The following is a 21,434-nucleotide window of genomic DNA, read 5'->3' on the forward strand; positions in this document are numbered from 1 at the left end:
AGAAAAGAAAAGTGCCCATCTCGCTTGGCGAGGATTCAAGCATTGTGCGGATTTGATGTACAGCAAATTTTTGTGATCCGTGTAAATGGTAAACACATGTTTAGCCCCTTCCAAAAGGTATCTCCACTCTTCCAAGGCGGATTTAATTGCCAAAAGTTCCTGGTCTCCAATAGTGTAATTTCGTTCGGCCGGAGAGAATTTATGAGAGTGGAAGCCACACGGATGTAATTTCTTATCAGAGGAGTACTGAGAGAGAACGGCCCCAACCCCGACTGAAGATGCATCAACCTCTAGGAAGAAAGGTTCATCGAAATTTGGTTGTTGGAGAACTGGAGCCGTCATGAAAGCTAACTTTAAGTGGGAAAATGCCTCAATGGCTTCGGGAGGCCACAAACTTGGATTAGAACCCTTTCTTGTCAGGGCAGTAATGGGCGCAACAATGGTGGAGAAACCTCTAATGAATTTCCTGTAGTAATTCGCAAAGCCCAGGAACCTTTGTATTGCTTTCCAAGAAAGAGGCTGAGTCCAGTCACGAATGGCAGAAATCTTTTCCGGATCCATGCGAAGCTCCGTCCCCGAGATGATATAACCGAGGAACGGAATTGATGTTACTTCAAAGGTACATTTTGAAAGCTTAGCATAGAGGTGATTCTCTCGTAAACGGTGGAGCACTTCTTTGACTTGAGTCCTGTGTTCAACAAGATTCTTGGAAAAGATCAGTATGTCGTCCAAATATACCACAACACTCTGATATAACATGTCACGAAAGATTTCGTTGATGAATCCCTGGAAAACAGCAGGAGCATTACTGAGACCGAACGGCATCACCAAGTACTCGTAATGCCCATCTCGGGTATTGAAGGCAGTCTTCCATTCATCCCCTTCTCGGATGCGTATAAGATTATAAGCTCCCCTCAAGTCGAGTTTGGAGAAAACGCGGGCACCACGAACCCTATCAAATAACTCTGTGATTAGTGGCAAGGGGTATTTATTCTTGATAGTAATATCGTTTAAGCCGCGGTAGTCGATGCATGGTCTCAACCCCCCGTCCTTCTTCTTCACGAAAAAGAAGCCCGCTCCAGCAGGGGAGGAAGAGAGGCGAATAAATCCCTTGAGCAGATTGGACTTAATATACTCCGACATAGCTTGAGTCTCGGGAAGTGACAGAGGATATGTGCGACCACGAGGTGGCGTCTTCCCTGGGACAAGGTCAATAGGGCAGTCCCAAGGCCTATGAGGTGGTAACAGATCAGCTGCTTGTTCCGAAAATACATCCTTGTACCCTTGATACGCCTCCGGAATATGCTCTTCATCCGTCTTGGAGGAGACACGGAGCGGACAAACAGGAGTGAGACAATTAGCGTGACAAAAGGAACTCCAGGACAGAATTTGTGAAGACTTCCAGTCAATGTGGGGATTATGAATTTTTAGCCAAGGCATTCCAAGGACCAGATCATGGTGCATTTCTGGGATTACCAAGAGTTCCAGACCTTCCTGATGTAGAGCCCCGACCTGCAGCTTAACTGGCCCCGTGCGCCACATTATGAGACCCTTGGAAATTCTAGTCCCGTTGATAGCCGTCAATGAAATTGGCCGCTCGATAGGCCGTAACTTTAAACCCATGCTTTGGGCACAGGAGGAAGAAACGAAGTTCCCCGCAGCCCCGGAATCCAACAGGGCTTCACAAGACTTGGAGGCTGAATCGGTGACTAGAGTCACAGGAAGCAAACAGTCCGAAATTGGAGAAGCTTTTGTCGTAACCCCCAGCTTGACTCCTCCGGAACAAGCTAGGCCTGCCCGTTTCCCGGACGGGATTTACAAAATTTAAGAAAGTGATCTGCGGCTCCACAGTAAAGGCAGAGTTTACCCTCACGACGACGCTGTCGTTCTTCCGGAGACAGTCGGGATCGGTTAATTTGCATGGGCTCGTCCGAGCTAGGCAAGGCCACCGGTCTAGGAGTAGGATTCCGGAACCTGGAACGATCTGAACGGCTACGTTCTCTTCCACGCTCCTGCATCCGAAGATCCACCTTGACGCAAAGGGAAATCCACTCTTCTAATGGATCCGGCAGATCCCTTGTAACCAGCTCATCTTTCAGCCGGTCGGAGAGACCGTTCCAGAAGGCAGCTCTCAGGGCATCATTATTCCAGCGTAGTTCAGAGGCAATGGTCTGGAAATGAACCACGTACTGACCCACGGAACGGGAGCCCTGACGAACACAGAGCAAGTCGGAAGAAGCAGTGGTCATCCTGCCGGGTTCGTCGAAGATTCTTCGAAAGGACGTGATGAAGTTGGTATAGTTGGAAACCACGGGATCAGATCGTTCCCATAATGGAGACACCCAATCCAAGGCAGACCCTTCCAGCAGAGAAATAATATATGCTACCTTGGACCGGTCTGTAGGAAAGTTGTGTGCAAGTAGCTCGAAATGTACCTCGCATTGGTTTAAGAAACCGCGACAATTTTTAGGATTCCCATTATAGCGGGACGGAGTAGGCAGCTGAAGGCGCGGGGTGATACCGGCCGATGGTTGGACATTGCTGGCAACGGCAATTGGTGCAACTACTGGAACAGGTGCCGGAATTACAGAGGCTAGAGACGCCTGAATCTGATCTAGACGCCCGGACAACTGCTGGAGGTACTGCATCACCTGACCTTGTGCCGCTTCCTGACTTTGTACTCGGGAAGCCAGGTTCTGGATGGCACTTGAGTCCGTGTTCCGATTCCCCGGGTCCATGGGGCCTGAGTATACTATCACTGACCTGATTTGGGAGTGTTGTGGACTCGGGGCTTCTTCCGATGACCGGGAAGAGGAACCGCTACTGGGTCGCAGTAGAGATGGCCGGATGTAGGTCTTCCTCATGCAGGATTAAGACGGCAGGCAGGAAGCACGGAAGAATACTTGAAGGTTTCCTGAAAGACAAGACTTGTAGAGATACTGAATGCTGAGGCACAGAGGTGCTGGAGGCACAGGTATTGAGGCACAGTAATGCTGAGTGCTGAGGCACTGTGGTGTTGGAGGCACTAAGGTGCTGGAGGCACTGAGGTGCTGGAGGTACAGGTACTGAGACACGGATGTGCCGGAGGCACTGTGGTGATGAGTGCTGAGGCACTGAGGTGCTGGAGGCACTGTAGTGCTGGAGGCACTGAGGTGCGTGGGGGCGCGTGAGCGCTTGGAAGCACGTAGGTCCTTGGAGGCACGGAAATACTCGGAGACGCTTGGAGGCACGGAGATGCTTGGAGGCACGGAAGTGCTTGGAGGCACGGAGGTGCTTGGAGGCACGGAAGTGCTTGGAGGCACGGAGGTGCTTGGAGGCACGGAGATGCTTGGAGGCACGGGTGCTTGGAGGCACGGAAGTGCTTGGAGGCACGGAGGTGCTTGGAGGCACGGAGATGCTTGGAGGCACGGAAGTGCTTGGAGGCACGGAAGTGCTTGGAGGCACGGAGATGCTTGGAGGCACGGAGATGCAGACACAGAGACCGCAGGAACGTGGGAGCTCTGGAAATCACAGCTTCTATGGCAGAATCGATGATACTCAGGCACCGGATCTCTGCCCGGCGTCTGGTTTTGAATTCCCCGCCCTTGCCTGATTGGCGGAGCAGGCAGGTGACGTCAGTCCTGCTCCGCCTCCCTGACCCCACTCACGATGGCGGCGCCCTCGCTCCGGGAAGCCGCCGGAGGAACGCGCCGACCCGCCGCCGGGACCGGAGACCGCCGGGGGAAGAGAGGCGCCGGGCAGACCAGGTCACCCGCAGGGACAAGCGCGGCCGCCGTTGCCTGCGGTGAGTGACAGTGAGTACCTGTATGTCTGTGCGGTGAGTAACGGTATGTTTATGTGTTGCGTATCGGTATGTTTATGTAGTGAGTACCAGCAGAGCCGGCCATAGGCATAGGCAAACTAGGCAATTGCCTAGGGCATTTGATATGCCTAGGGGCATCAATTGCTTCTGCTGATTAAAATGATATGCGGCATGCCTATATTGTGTGTGTAGCATTTCATATGCAGATACAGCCACAGTCGCACACAGTATATAGGCATGCTGCATATCAGTTTAATCAGCAGAAGCTGCTTGTGCATCCTAGCCACATAGCAATGCAAATAAGATGCATTTTCATTAAAGAAAAAAAAATTGCCCAACGTTAGCATTGAGGCAAGATTTATGAGGACACCTCTGTATCCAAGCAGAGGCAGAGGTCACAGTGTTAGTGGCAGTGTGATTGCTGTGTGCATGTGAGTGGGTTGGTTGTGCAGTAGTGTTCGGAATATGTGTAAGGAGCATTATATGTGTCATGTAAAAATAATAATAATAATAATAATTTTATTTATATAGCGCTCTTTCTCCAATAGGACTCATGGCGCTTAACAGATACATAGCATAATATAGTACAGAAAATAATGAAGTACATTTTCATAAAATACAGAAGCATGAAGATACTAAAAGGGACATTATGGAAATGCTTGAGTAAACAGGAAAGTCTTGAGTCTACTTTTGAAGGATTCTATAGTTGGGGCCTCTCGCACTGTGCGGGGAAGTGAGTTCCATAGAGTCGGAGCCACATGACTAAAAGCTCGACCCCCAGATGAATTACGGGAGATTCTAGGTACTGCTGAAAGTCCTTCATCTACAGATCGCAGTAATGTAGTGGGGCTGTATGGGGTCAGAAGCTGTTTCAGGTACCTTGGGCCCTGGTCATGTAATGCTTTGAAACTCAGTAAGCCAATCTTGAAGATGATTCGCCATCTTACAGGCAGCCAGTGAAGGGAGTAGACAGGGCCGGTTCTAATAGTTGTGGCGCCCCGGGCAAAATATGGGGGCGTGGCTTCAATTGGGGGCGTGGTCACGACGCTGCAAGAAAATACATAAATAAATAAAAAGAATACTTACCATCCCCGTTCCTGATCCAGACCCCCTCCGCCGCCGGCACCGCTCTTCTCCCCTCTCTCTTCTCTTCGATCTATGGGAGAGACGTTATTACGTCTCTCCCATAGAACAGCATAGACACTAGAGGTCAATTATGACCCCTAGTGTCTGTGCCACTATGCTGTGCGGTGCGCGATGACGTCATCGCGCATCGCACAGCAAAGGTCCTCTACACGAAGGGAAACTAGACCGTAGCGTCTAGTTTCCCTTCATGGAGAGGACCTTTGCTGTGCGGTGCGCGATGACGTCATCGCGCACCGCACAACTAAGGTCCTCTTAATGAAGGGAAACTAGACGCTACGCGTCTGGTTCCCTTCAAAGCGGGGGGGGCACAGCAGGGCACTGCGGGGGGCACAGTGGCGGATCTTGCCCTGGTGCGGCGCCCTCCGGATGGCGCCGGCGCCCTCCGGAAGGCGGCGCCCCGGGCAAAAGTACCGCTTGCCCGTGGCAAGAACCGCCACTGGGAGTAGAGGATGGGTGTTATGTGGCTAGAACGGGGCTAGTTGGTTAACAACCTGGCAGCTGTGTTTTGCACCAGCTGTAAGAGTTGCAATTCTTTTGCTGGGAGACCAAGGTAGAGGGCATTACAGTAGTCTAATTGAGATGACACCAATGCATGTATGACTTTTGGCATATCATCTGCATTAATAATGTGCAACATATGTGTAAAGGGGCACTGTGTGTGTCATTATGTGTATAAGGGCATTAATAATGTGCGGCATATGTGTAACAGGGTACTACTATATGTGTGTCATTATGTGTATAGGGGCACTAATAATGTGCAGCAAATGTGTAGGGGGCACTAAGTGTCATTATGTGTATAAGGGCATTAATAATGTGCGGCATATGTGTAAGGGACATTACATGTAAAAGGGCATTAATAAAGGTTGTCATAATGTGTAAGGTGCATTATATTTATAAGTACATTAATAATGTGTCTCATATGTGTAAGGGGCATTACTGTGTGGAATTATGTGTATAAATGCATTACTAATGTGTGGCATTATGTGTATAAGGTGCTCTACTATGTGGCATTGCGTATAGAAAGGGCACTACTGTGTCGTCTAATGTGAATAAAGAGCAATAGGGTGTGGTGTAATGTGAATAAGGAGCAATTCAGTGTGATGTAATGTGAATAAGGGGCTCTACTGTGAGGAGTAACGTTTATAAGGTAAAGTGATACTACTGTGGGATGTAATATGAATTATGGACACTATTGCATGATCAAATGTGAATAAAGTTGCAGTACTGTGTGGCGTAATTGGAATTGGGGTTACTATTGTGTGGCCATGCCCCTTGCCAGCAAAAACACACCCCTTTTTGGGCTGTGCGCCAAATGTGCGAACTGTTCCTATTTAAAATATAGGGGGTACAAACACCAAAATAAGGACTGCTATGGGTGAGGGGTGATGGTGCTGGGAAAGAGGTGCAAGCTCAGAGGCGGAACCAGCGGTGGTGTTAGGGGGCACCAGCCAAAATCTTGCCTAGGGCATCATATTGGTTAGGGCTTGTAAATGCCAAATTGCTTTCTAACAAATATTTAAAATGCCCGCTCTAATATAAACTGCGGACACCAGGCATATCTTATTACCATATACGATAAATGTGCGCTGTACGTCGCAAAACACTACATCCCTTAAGAGAAAACGATACACCCACACATTATCTGAGTTCCAAAGCTCATTGATGTATATATTTGTTATTAAAAGGATATGTATTCAATATATCACAATGTACAGTGTATAAATATATAGTTACATGATTACAAGTTATACAGTAAGCAGTTAATACAAACTAAATCAAATACATACAGTTACAGGCCAGCAAATACATCACCATATCTTTCTCATATAAAGTCTTCCCTCCATATCACTCTCTCTCTGTAAAATCATGTAGGCACCGGACTGGCAGCAACTCCACCATCGTCTGGGACAAAACAGCAACTCCTGTGTGTCTGATCAGCAATGTACTATGTAGTTTGGGGGAGTGCACAGACTAGTCTAAGGGAGGGAACTTTCTCATTCATGATGAGTCACTGGTCTGTTTGTATGCTAACAAGGTTCAGCCAATGAAGACATCAAAAGGGCTGGCCTGAGTTTCCTGTCCACCACATGCGTGGAATGTCCATTGTTCTAATAAGAGTGACTTTAGCTTTCAATCATTTAATCATAACTACTCATAGCAATGTCCTACAACTTAATAACAAGCATCAAATGAATCTACACATTAATCTGGTTACTGTAATACCAAACACGACATGTCTATCTTGCTCTGCTCCAATAATACACATACATGACGTTACTCCATTATATAATTTTAAATCATTATGATGTCTGGCGCTTGATATGTTATAATTATGTGCTGTATGAAATATGTGTTGAATCTATCTCTGTGACATGTCTGTGTAAATGCGTATGTTACCATATATTGCTGTGCTCGCTGTGCATATTTGCAAGCTTAGCGACTCATAATGTGTGGAGTCTGTATGTACTCTCTATGCAATATTTTTGACTTCGACAGTCCACCCTTTGGCAGTAAACAATAACTGCCATAAATTATTAACATAAGAAAAATATTTCAGACAATAATCGGTGACCTAGACACAAGTATGTATTCATTTTGCAAATCAGATGTTTGACCATATTTGGGGATGACAGGGAGGAGGACGAGACATCCTCTATATGCACTCGGCGGTCACGGGACCACTGGTTGGGTGTGGGACAACATTCAACCTATAGAGTATGCTGGGACAGTGCTTTGGCCTATAATGTCTGATTTGGATGAACATTTCACACATACATGTACCTACGTCTTTGTACACTGATGTTCGGATTCGATTGAGGTTCTGCTGGTTAGATGAAGAAGACACAAACAAATCGTGAAAGTGACATATAGAATTTTCATGATTTACATATTCCCATCATTTTCTGAACATTGATTCCATTTCTGGTACGTATGCTAGGTCTGTTTAATCATTGAACAAGGGTTATAAGTAGTGTCCTTCCTAAATAACATAAACCTTCGGAGTTCGGGGAGAGCCACTCATAAACCTTTCTTCCACATATATTAATGAGCTCTTTATCTGCTATGTGTGAATAGCCATTATCTGATTGTTCCTGATTACCTCCCAATTTCCTGAAATTGGTGAGATTTAAACATACCAAGGATTTATCTATGGTTCTGGTGGATCTTAAGGCTAGGGGGTCTAGTTATATTATATTCTTTGTCCACCAGTCCCCTCCCCCTTCCGTGTAATTCAAGTACCTCAGCTAACTCTAAAAAAAATATGGCACTAATCCTGCATCTTTTCGTCTTAGAGGTACCTGTGAGCACATCCAACATTCCGTTTGGTTTAAGACCTTACCCACTAGTGAGTGGCAATCACTCAAGGGATGTCTGTCACCTTATTGCTAGACTGACATCTCTGGATGCTCTCATCTTCAAATATGGGGTCACAATAACTACAAAATACAGTATTCCTCAGACAATAGCCTATCACGTTACCTCTGAACTCTGTAACTACTAGACCTTTGATTTTTCTCTGGCTTTAACAAACTGATCGGCTAATCCTGGGATCCTATATGGAAATTACTCCTTCCTTCAGAACCAGTTCCAGTCCCACACTCGACTCCTCATAAAAAAAACCTTGCAAAAATAGAATGTCCTGAAAAAAAAATGTTTGTCAGCGGGAAAGAGAGAAAAGAGAAATAGAACAAAACAACTCTTGTCCATAGCAAATCAATTACAACGACTGGTCTTTCTGTAATACTTTAGTATTCTCAGTTAGTGTTCAACAGTGCCGCCTCTCAGTCTTCACGGAACAGAGTCTCTGGTGATACTTTTGCGATCTCACTCCATTTACGAGTTCCTTCCGGACTACCGACTTTCCTGCAATGGGAATCGTGGACCCAAGTCTCTCTCTCGGCTACTGGGATAGTGCTGTCAACAAAACTTGGTATGGTCCTTCCCACCTGTCTATTAGGCAACCTGAGCGTAAGAACAATCACACAGACTCTTGGTTCACAATCAAGACAGTTAGTATTTGGCATACCAGGAATCAACAGTTTCATGTTCTTTTGTCAAGTTCTCTAATGCTGGCTCATTTCGATAAGGTACTGTACTGTCACCTCATTGGTGTATTTCTGATCATTGTGCGGATCATTCATGACATGAGGTTGTCTTCCAAAAACAACAAAAAAACACAAAAACAAAAATTTAGAAGAGGGTGATTCGTTAAGTGAAGATCTGGGAGTGGTTCCGATGCTACATAATACTAGTGGCAGTATCTATGACCACAATAGTTCAATTTCAAGCTTTGCTCCTACTTCTAGGGGTACCATATCTACACACAAATTTCTGCGCAATTTTCTTTGCGGTAAACACAGCAGCATCCGTGGCGGCAGGAAATGCCTCTACCCAGTTTGAGAAAACATCAGTGCACACCAATACATAACAATAATTCCTAAAGGGTGTTAACTGTACGAAGTCGATTTGTATTTCCTGAAAAGATCCGTCTGCAGGAGGGATATGGGATGGCTCTGTTGGTATTGCCTTACCAATATTCTTCCTCAAGCAAGTAAGACAGGTCATTGCTCTCTTACCTGCATGAGAATAGAATCCTGGCGCACACCAGTAGGCTCTTACCAGCTTGCACATACCTTCCTTACCCTAGGTGAGTCAGACCATATGTCGCCTCAGCTAGGCTTGGGAGATATGCTCTGGGGGCCACTGGCTTACTGTGTCCACCTCTCCAGAGTCCTGGGGACTCCTAACCATACCCCTTCGACTTCCAGACCTCCTTTTCCTGTAGGGAACACAAATTTGTATCTTAATTTAACTGTTGTGTGTTTGCAATGTAGAGTACCATGAGCATAACTCAAAAAATAAGAAAGAAAAAAAGCATCTTTAGAGGAGAGAAAGAAGGAGAAAATGAAATAGAAAAATGTCAGGTTTGCCATTCACCAACAGGCATATCAGTGTCTATACAAAATTTCCCTTCACCAGTATTCTCATCCTTCCTCCACCCTTTGTGCATGACAAGGCACACTGCAGTAATACTGGTGTTATCGTGCTGGTGAGATATACTGGGTTTTGGCCGAACTCTGAAGTACCTAGGCATGTGGCGTTTGAACTGTACTTGGGTCCATGTATTGTACCACCCTGTGTGAACGCAAAAGATGAAGAGGAAACTGTAGAGAAACAGAATAGAGGTTGGTGACAGATGAGTTTGTAGAGGTGGAGAAGATTTTATAAAAATTTGACAACTGGATTGGGCACTACGGGGAAGTGATTCTCTACTTGGTCTATACCCCTTAAAAAAAAAATCTGTGTTTGTTGTATTGCTATGTTTATGTGGTGAGTACCGGTATGTTTATGTGGTGAGTAATGGTTTGTTTATGTAGTGAGTAGTACTGGTATGTTTATGTAGTGAGTACCGGTATGTTTATGTGGTGAGTACCGGTATGTTTATGTGGGGAGTACCGGTATGTTTATGTGGGGAGTACCGGCATGTTTATGTGGTGAGTACCGGTATGTTTATGTGGTGAGTACCGGTATGTTTATGTGGTGAGTACCGGTATGTTTATGTGGTAAGTACCGGTATGTTTATGTGGTAAGTGCCGGTATGTCTATGTGGGGAGTACCGGTATGTTTATGTGAGAGGTAGTCTATAGGCTACAATGGCTGACGCCATCTTCAGATGGTCTTAGCTACTGGGGCACAAATTGCATTATGGAGCTAGGCAAATCTGTCAGAAAAGCCGCCCCTATATGATACCAGGGGATCACAGCAGACATCCGGCATCTGCTACTCTCCCCTGTACATACATTCAGGGGATAATAATTGATAAATAGCCCCTATATGATACCAGGGGATCACAGCAGACATCCGACATCTGCTACGCTCCCCTGTACATACATTCAGGGGATAATGATTGATAAATAGCCCCTATATGATACCAGGGGATCACAGCAGACATCTGACATCTGCTACTCTCTCCTGTACATACATTCAGGGGATAATGATTGATAAATAGCCCCTATATGATACCAGGGGATCACAGCAGACATCTGACATCTGCTACTGTCCCCTGTACATACATTCAGGGGATAATGATTGATAAATAGCCCCTATACGATACCAGGGGATCACAGCAGACATCCGACATCTGCTACTCTCCCCTGTACATACATTCAGGGGATAATGATTGATAAATAGCCCCTATATGATACCAGGGGATCACAGCAGACATCCGACATCTGCTACTCTCCCCTGTACATACATTCAGGGGATAATGATTGATAAATAGCCCCTATATGATACCAGGGGATCACAGCAGACATCCGACATCTGCTACTCTCCCCTGTACATACTTTCAGGGGATAATGATTGATAAATAGCCCCTATATGATACCAGGGGATTACAGCAGACATTCGACATCTGCTACTCTCCCCTGTACATACATTCAGGGGATAATGATTGATAAATAGCCCCTATATGATACCAGGGGATCACAGCAGACATCCGACATCTGCTACTCTCCCCTGTACATACATTCAGGGGATAATGATTGATAAATAGCCCCAATATGATACCAGGGGATCACAGCAGACATCCGACATCTGCTACTCTCCCCTGTACATACATTCAGGGGATAATGATTGATAAATAACCCCTATATGATACCAGGGGATCACAGCAGACATCCGACATCTGCTACTCTCCCCTGTACATACATTCAGGGGATAATGATTGATAAATAGCCCCTATATGATACCAGGGGATCACAGCAGACATCCGACATCTGCTACTCTCCCCTGTACATACATTCAGGGGATAATGATTGATAAATAGCCCCTATATGATACCAGGGGATCACAGCAGACATCCGACATCTGCTACTCTCCCCTGTACATACATTCAGGGGATAATGATTGATAAATAGCCCCTATATGATACGAGGGGATCACAGCAGACATCCGACATCTGCTACTCTCCCCTGTAAATACATTCAGGGGATAATGATTGATAAATAGCCCCTATATGATACCAGGGGATCACAGCAGACATCCGACATCTGCTACTCTCCCCTGTACATACATTCAGGGGATAATGATTGATAAATAGCCCCTATATGATACCAGGGAATCACAGCAGACATCCGACATCTGCTACTCTCCCGTGTACATACATTCAGGGGACAATGATTGATAAATAGCCCCTATATGACAGAGCTCCTGACTAATAGCGCCGGCTACAGGGGGCAGTCTCGGGGCTGTTCTATGGGGCAGCCAGTGTGTTAAATTATCAGCTGATGTTGACATACAAGGTTCCCGGGATTTTAACTCCGACCTGTCTGTGCAATTATAGGGGGCCGACGTGTCACAATAAATCCCTCTGAGATATAGGAGCCCGTGGCGTCCCCGGTAATACACCCGTTAGGGTAATCTGGACCCTGTGCGGCAGCCTAGGTTGCCCAATGCTCGCCGGCTGTGTGTCTCTATATCAGAGTGGCTGCTCTGCATGTATAGATGCGCGCTGAGAAGTAGCTCGGTCTGCAGAACACGGGAAGGGGTTAATTTCTTGGAGCTGAGCGTAGTATATCCCTGGGGTTTATCTTGTATACTGATCGCCTTCATATCTCCCCCTCCCTCTCTCTTATTCTCCTCATCCCAGAGGTCCGTGTATGATTTCCTCACCTCACTCGTTTTATCTGGCTTCAAACAACCCGAGAGTTCAAAGAATCATCGCCTAGGAGGATCCGCGTGTGCTGCAGGCCCGAAGCCGCGGCTGTGCTGCAGCATAGAGTGGTGAGGAGCATAATCTCCACCTTACCTCGCAGAGTCCTGAGAAGGGAGTACTTACCTGACATATGACATAAATGGACACTAACGGGCGCCTGGTCATTATCCGTGCGCAGGTGCGCCTGGCGGTGTCTTCATCAGATCCTCATTATGCAGCAAGGCCTGTTCATTATGCGCTGTACGGATACTCGATATCATTATACCGCACCACACAAACCTTCCTACTGAAAACACCGAGCTAATGACCCCGTCTCCGAGCTGCTGAGATTCCCACGGGCCGCGCTAATGAGGAAGCCGAACATTCCGCTGCAATTAGCTCTGGCTCTGGAGAAAGCGGCCAGAAACGGGACAGGTCCCCGGGGAGAGAAAACGTAGGACAAATTAACCACTTCTGTGCCAGCGGGGCTACCGGCCAGGTGAAGTGAGACAAGGCTTTAACGTGACGCGTCTCCGGGCCTGAGATGATGCAATAAGTGCAATGGACGGCTGCCGGCCTGCTGATTAGCAGAGGCCTCATCAATGTCATAATCACATAAGAAGCGTCTCTTACAACGCAGGGACAGGCGGAGAGCCGGACGCACTGCGATTTTGCTCAAGTAATGAGCGGACGCAAGTACGGGCAACGTAGGGTCATACGTAACTCAGTGGTGTCTCCGTGAGCGGATAAAGGGGCAGTGCCGGGTGGCGTTCACTTAGGGCGTGTCAGTGAAATTGGCGACTATGCCGGGTTGTGTATACGTGTAATTGCTCCGGTTTTCCGATGGATAATTCGCACAAGTTATAGGGCTGCGCAGGAGTGACTGATAATTGCGGCTGTAAAGGCGGTGCAGTCGCAAAGATGCGCATATCCTAACATGCGCTGAATATCTGCATTGACTTTCATGCGTGCAAATGCAGGAGCGACTGCGTCCAATGTGGGTGGGCATGAAGCAACAGAGGGAGGCGTGACTCAACATATGAGGGAGCACAGCGGGCGTGGCAGTTGCGGTTGCGTCATTGTGGTGACGCCTCCTTGCTATGCAATGCTGAGATTACAGGCATTATACTGCAGGGGGCTGGTTAAAATGACGCGATTCAGCGTGCGTCGTGTAATCCAATCATCTTTGATAATTATGGCTGCTATAATCGCACATTGCACTGCGACTTTCAACGCTAACATGGCGCCCAGATCGCAGTGCAAATGTGATTGTTGATAAATGGGGCCCTAAGTCTTCGCAGCTGCGTAAAACGTCACGGAGGAAGCCATAAACTGAAGCCTGGCGTAGGTCAGGAGATTATAAATGGGGTCACTTCCATCTGGCCGTGTTGCAGTCCAGAGAAGTACAATATAACCCCATGTAATAATAAATAATATAAAGTTACATTTATTCACAGATGTCTGTATAGGGGAGAATGCCTAATATAGAGATTTACTGAGGTCTCTGTGTCTTTACTATTGCGCCCGTACAGCTGAAACTTTGGCTCTCTCCTGCCCCCTATGCCCCATGTGGCGCCCCCTGCGCTCCTGCATGTAGGGCAGATCTGGCGTCCTCCGATCTCTCTGCGCAGAGCTGGAATGTAAACACGGCGGCAGCGTTTTCTGTAACATCTCCCCTAGGATCAGCCTCTTCCCTGGGAGGATTGTGAAAATGATTTTGTGTGATGTGAATAATTTAATAGCTCTGCAAATGTTTTCTCTAATTGAGATTTGTGAGTTCATTTAACCTGCAGGAGGCAACGTGAGCGATTCTGCTGTAGGATGTGGCGCGGGGCGACGCTGGGGAAGGCGACTGGCTGCGTAATGCCGAAGCTCTGTGCCCCTGATTATAGGCTGGATCAGTAGCGGGTGGTATGAAGGGTATCTGTGCCTGCGGGTGATGAGGGTCTCTATGGCTTACAGTGGGGTGTGTGATACATTGTAGGACTGCGCGCGCTCCAGCGGTGAAAAGACCACCCGTGGAAGGAGCAGGAATTGCCCGGTGCTGGATCCAGCCTATCAGGGGCCAGTATTTCAGGAATCCACTTTCAAGTAAAACGTTTTCCAACATTTGCTTTGACATTGGGCCTAATTCACACCTGATCGCTAGCAGGTGACTTTTGCTGCCCTGCGATCAGATAGTTGCCGCCCATAGGATAGTGTATTCTCGCTGTGTAAGTGTGTGATCGCATGTGTAGCCGAGCGGTACAAACAGATCTTGTGCAGTCTCTGCGCAGCCCAGGACTTACTCAGCCGCTGCGATCACTTCAGCCTGTCCGGGCCCGGAACTGACGTCAGACACCCGCCCTGCAAACGCCTGGACATGCCTGCGTTTTTCCAACCACTCCCAGAAAATGGGCAGTTGCCACCCACAAACACCCTCTTCCTGTCCTTGCGATCGCCCGTGCGAACGGATCCGTCGCACAAACCCATCGCTGAGCGGCGATCCGTTTTGTACCAGTGCGACGCGCCTGCACATTGTGGTGTATACGCAGTTTAGACCTGATCACCTGCTGTACGGAAATGCAGCCTAGCGATCACTTTGTCGCCAACCCCGTAGTAACGTAACGGGTGTGGTTCGTTTTATCGACAGTATCTAGGTCGACAATGTTTAGGTCGACCACTATAGGTCGACAGTCACTAGGTCGACATGGATGGAAGGTCGACAGGGTTTCTAGGTCGACATGTGCTAGGTCGACAGGTCTAAAGGTCGACATGAGGGGGGGGGGGGGATTTGGTGTCGTTTTCTTCGTAGAGTGACCGGGATCCCAAATTAGTGCACAGCGTCCCCTCGCATGGCTCGCTTCGCTCGCCATGCTTCGGGCATGGTGCCTTCGCTTCGCTCGGCACACTTTCCCGTTCCAATCGTAGTCCACGTGGATCGTTAAGTATGAAAAAATCAATTATTTTTTTTGAAAAACTCATGTCGACCTTTAGACCTGTCGACCTAGCACATGTCGACCTAGAAACCCTGTCGACCTTCCATCCATGTTGACCTAGTGACTGTCGACCTATAGTGGTCGACCTAAACATTGTCGACCTAGACACTGTCGATCTTCAGACCGGATCCCTAACGTAACATTGGTGCCGGACAAGTCATCTTCTTCGTTTGCATCAGTGGAACTTACCCCATGTGGGGGTGCTAGCAGTGCCATGTGGTGTTGGGGGACCCCCACTGGGGGTACAGCTAGAGATGTGCACTTGAAATTTTTCGGGTTTTGTGTTTTGGTTTTGGGTTCGGTTCCGCGGCCGTGTTTTGGGTTCGACCGCGTTTTGGCAAAACCTCACCGAATTTTTTTTGTCGGATTCGGGTGTGTTTTGGATTCGGATGTTTTTTTCAAAAAACCCTAGAAAACAGCTTAAATCATAGAATTTGGGGGTCATTTTGATCCCAAAGTATTATTAACCTCAAAAACCATAATTTCCACTCATTTTCAGTCTATTCTGAACACCTCACACCTCACAATATTATTTTTAGTCCTAAAATTTGCACCGAGGTCGCTGGATGACTAAGCTAAGCGACCCTAGTGGCCGACACAAACACCTGGCCCATCTAGGAGTGGCACTGCAGTGTCACGCAGGATGGCCCTTCCAAAAAACACTCCCCAAACAGCACATGACGCAAAGAAAAAAAGAGGCGCAATGAGGTAGCTGTGTGAGTAAGCTAAGCGACCCTAGTGGCCGACACAAACACCTGGCCCATCTAGGAGTGGCACTGCAGTGTCACGCAGGATGGCCCTTCCAAAAAACACTCCCCAAACAGCACATGACGCAAAGAAAAAAAGAGGCGCAATGAGGTAGCTGTGTGAGTAAGCTAAGCGACCCTAGTGGCCGACACAAACACCTGGCCCATCTAGGAGTGGCACTGCAGTGTCACGCAGGATGGCCCTTCCAAAAAACACTCCCCAAACAGCACATGACGCAAAGAAAAAAAGAGGCGCAATGAGGTAGCTGTGTGAGTAAGCTAAGCGACCCTAGTGGCCGACACAAACACCTGGCCCATCTAGGAGTGGCACTGCAGTGTCACGCAGGATGGCCCTTCCAAAAAACACTCCCCAAACAGCACATGATGCAAAGAAAAATGAAAGAAAAAAGAGGTGCAAGATGGAATTGTCCTTGGGCCCTCCCACCCACCCTTATGTTGTATAAACAGGACATGCACACTTTAACCAACCCATCATTTCAGTGACAGGGTCTGCCACACGACTGTGACTGAAATGACGGGTTGGTTTGGACCCCCACCGAAAAAGAAGCAATTAATCTCTCCTTGCACAAACTGGCTCTACAGAGGCAAGATGTCCACCTCATCATCATCCTCCGATATATCACCGTGTACATCCCGCTCCTCACAGATTATCAATTCGTCCCCACTGGAATCCACCATCTCAGCTCCCTGTGTACTTTGTGGAGGCAATTGCTGCTGGTCAATGTCTCCACGGAGGAATTGATTATAATTCATTTTAATGAACATCATCTTCTCCACATTTTCTAGAAGTAACCTCGTACGCCGATTGCTGACAAGGTGAGCGGCGGCACTAAACACTCTTTCGGAGTACACACTTGTGGGAGGGCAACTTAGGTAGAATAAAGCCAGTTTGTGCAAGGGCCTCCAAATTGCCTCTTTTTCCTGCCAGTATAAGTACGGACTGTCTGACGTGCCTACTTGGATGCGGTCACTCATATAATCCTCCACCATTCTTTCAATGGGGAGAGAATCATATGCAGTGCCAGTAGACGACATGGCCGTAATCGTTGGCAGGTCCATCAGTCCGGACCAGATGTCAGCATCAGCAGTCGCTCCAGACTGCCCTGCATCACCGCCAGCGGGTGGGCTCGGAATTCTGAGCCTTTTCCTCGCACCCCCAGTTGCGGGAGAATGTGAAGGAGGAGATGTTGACAGGTCGCGTTCCGCTTGACTTGACAATTTTCTCACCAGCAGGTCTTTGAACCCCAGCAGACTTGTGTGTGCCGGAAAGAGAGATCCAAGGTAGGTTTTAAATCTAGGATCGAGCACGGTGGCCAAAATGTAGTGCTCTGATTTCAACAGATTGACCACCCGTGAATCCTTGTTAAGCGAATTAAGGGCTCCATCCACAAGTCCCACATGCCTAGCGGAATCGCTCTGTGTTAGCTCCTCCTTCAATGTCTCCAGCTTCTTCTGCAAAAGCCTGATGAGGGGAATGACCTGACTCAGGCTGGCAGTGTCTGAACTGACTTCACGTGTGGCAAGTTCAAAGGGCAGCAGAACCTTGCACAACGTTGAAATCATTCTCCACTGCGCTTGAGACAGGTGCATTCCACCTCCTATATCGTGCTCAATTGTATAGGCTTGAATGGCCCTTTGCTGCTCCTCCAACCTCTGAAGCATATATATGGTTGAATTCCACCTCGTTACCACTTCTTGCTTCAGATGATGGCAGGGCAGGTTCAGGCGTTTTTGGTGGTGCTCCAGTCTTCTGTACGTGGTGCCTGTATGCCGAAAGTGTCCCGCAATTCTTCTGGCCACCGACAGCATCTCTTGCACGCCCCTCTCGTTTTTTAAATAATTCTGCACCACCAAATTCAAGGTATGTGCAAAACATGGGACGTGCTGGAATTTGCCCATATTTAATGCACACACAATATTGCTGGCGTTGTCCGATGCCACAAATCCACAGGAGAGTCCAATTGGGGTAAGCCATTCCGCGATGATCTTCCTCAGTTGCCGTAAGAGGTTTTCAGCTGTGTGCGTATTCTGGAAACCGGTGATACAAAGCGTAGCCTGCCTAGGAAAGAGTTGGCGTTTGCGAGATGCTGCTACTGGTGCCGCCGCTGCTGTTCTTGCGGCGGGAGTCCATACATCTACCCAGTGGGCTGTCACAGTCATATAGTCCTGACCCTGCCCTGCTCCACTTGTCCACATGTCCGTGGTTAAGTGGACATTGGGTACAGCTGCATTTTTTAGGACACTGGTGACTCTTTTTCTGAGGTCTGTGTACATTTTCGGTATCGCCTGCCTAGAGAAATGGAACCTAGATGGTATTTGGTACCGGGGACACAGTACCTCCAACAAGTCTCTAGTTGGCTCTGCAGTAATGATGGATACCGGAACCACGTTTCTCACCACCCAGGATGCCAAGGCCTCAGTTATCCGCTTTGCAGCAGGATGACTGCTGTGATATTTCATCTTCCTCGCAAAGGACTGTTGGACAGTCAATTGCTTGGTGGAAGTAGTAAAAGTGGTCTTACGACTTCCCCTCTGGGATGACCATCGACTCCCAGCAGCAACAACAGCAGCGCCAGCAGCAGTACGTGTTACACGCAAGGATGCATCGGAGGAATCCCAGGCAGGAGAGGACTCGTCAGAATTGCCAGTGACATGGCCTGCAGGACTATTGGCATTCCTGGGGAAGGAGGAAATTGACACTGAGGGAGTTGGTGGGGTGGTTTGCGTGAGCTTGGTTACAAGAGGAAGGGATTTACTGGTCAGTGGACTGCTTCCGCTGTCGCCCAAAGTTTTTGAACTTGTCACTGACTTATTATGAATGCGCTGCAGGTGACGTATAAGGGAGGATGTTCCGAGGTGGTTAACGTCCTTACCCCTACTTATTACAGCTTGACAAAGGCAACACACGGCTTGACAAATGTTGTCCGCATTTCTGTTGAAATACTTCCACACCGAAGAGCTGATTTTTTTGATATTTTCACCAGGCATGTCAATGGCCATATTCCTCCCACGGACAACAGGTGTCTCCCCGGGTGCCTGACTTAAACAAACCACCTCACCATCAGAATCTTCCTTGTCAATTTCCTCCCCAGCGCCAGCAACACCCATATCCTCCTCATCCTGGTGTACTTCAACACTGACATCTTCAATCTGACTATCAGGAACTGGACTGCGGGTGCTCCTTCCAGCACTTGCAGGGGGCGTGCAAATGGTGGAAGGCGCATGCTCTTCACGTCCAGTGTTGGGAAGGTCAGGCATCGCAACCGACACAATTGGACTCTCCTTGTGGATTTGGGATTTCGAAGAACGCACAGTTCTTTGCTGTGTTTTGCCAGCTTGAGTCTTTTCATTTTTCTAGCGAGAGGCTGAGTGCTTCCATCCTCATGTGAAGCTGAACCACTAGCCATGAACATAGGCCAGGGCCTCAGCCGTTCCTTGCCACTCCGTGTGGTAAATGGCATATTGGCAAGTTTACGCTTCTCCGACGACAATTTTATTTTAGATTTTTTAGTCCTTTTTTTACTGATATTTGGTGTTTTGGATTTTACATGCTCTGTACTATGATATTGGGCATCGGCCTTGGCAGACGACGTTGATGGCATTTCATCGTCTCGGCCATGACTAGTGGCAGCAGCTTCAGCACGAGGTGGAAGTCGATCTTGATCTTTCCCTATTTTTGGAACCTCAACATTTTTGTTCTCCATATTTTAATAGGCACAACTAAAAGGCACCTCAGGTAAACAATGGAGATGGATGGATACTAGTATACTTATGGATGACGAGCGACTGCCGACACAGAGGTAGCTACAGCTGTGGACTACCGTACTGTGTCTGCTGCTAATATAGACTGGATGATAATGAGATAAAATTAAAATATATATATATATATCACACTAGTACTGCAGCCGGACAGGTATATATTATGTAATGAGGGACCTGCTGGACACTGTCTGTCAGACTCAGCACTGCAGACTCCTAAAGTAAGCTACTAGTATCAAGAAGATAGAAAAAAAAAAAACCACGGGTAGGTGGTATACAATTATGGATGGACGAGCGACTGCCGACACAGAGGTAGCTACAGCCGAGGACTACCGTACTGTGTCTGCTGCTAATATAGACTGGATGATAATGAGATAAAATTAAAATATATATATATATCACACTAGTACTGCAGCCGGACAGGTATATATTATGTAATGACGGACCTGCTGGACACTGTCTGTCAGACTCAGCACTGCAGACTCCTAAAGTAAGCTACTAGTATCAAGAAGATAGAAAAAAAAAAAAAACACGGGTAGGTGGTATACAATTATGGATGGACGAGCGACTGCCGACACAGAGGTAGCTACAGCCGTGGACTACTGTACTGTGTCTGCTGCTAATATAGACTGGATGATAATGAGATAAAATTAAAATATATATATATATCACACTAGTACTGCAGCCGGACAGGTATATATTATGTAATGACGGACCTGCTGGACACTGTCTGTCAGACTCAGCACTGCAGACTCCTAAAGTAAGCTACTAGTATCAAGAAGATAGGAAAAAAAAAAAACCACGGGTAGGTGGTATACAATTATGGATGGACGAGCGACTGCCGACACAGAGGTAGCTACAGCCGTGGACTACCGTACTGTGTCTGCTGCTAATATAGACTGGATGATAATGAGATAAAATTAAAATATATATATATATCACACTAGTACTGCAGCCGGACAGGTATATATTATGTAATGACGGACCTGCTGGACACTGTCTGTCAGCACTGCAGACTCCTAAAGTAAGCTACTAGTATCAAGAAGATAGAAAAGAAAAAAAAACCACGGGTAGGTGGTATACAATTATGGATGGACGAGCGACTGCCGACACAGAGGTAGCTACAGCCGTGGACTACCGTACTGTGTCTCCTGCTAATATAGACTGGATGATAATGAGATAAAATTAAAATATATATATATCACACTAGTACTGCAGCCGGACAGGTATATATTATGTAATGACGGACCTGCTGGACACTGTCTGTCAGACTCAGCACTGCAGAC

Source organism: Pseudophryne corroboree, chromosome 9, assembly GCF_028390025.1.
Source record: "Pseudophryne corroboree isolate aPseCor3 chromosome 9, aPseCor3.hap2, whole genome shotgun sequence".
NCBI classification, from domain to species: Eukaryota; Metazoa; Chordata; class Amphibia; order Anura; family Myobatrachidae; genus Pseudophryne; species Pseudophryne corroboree.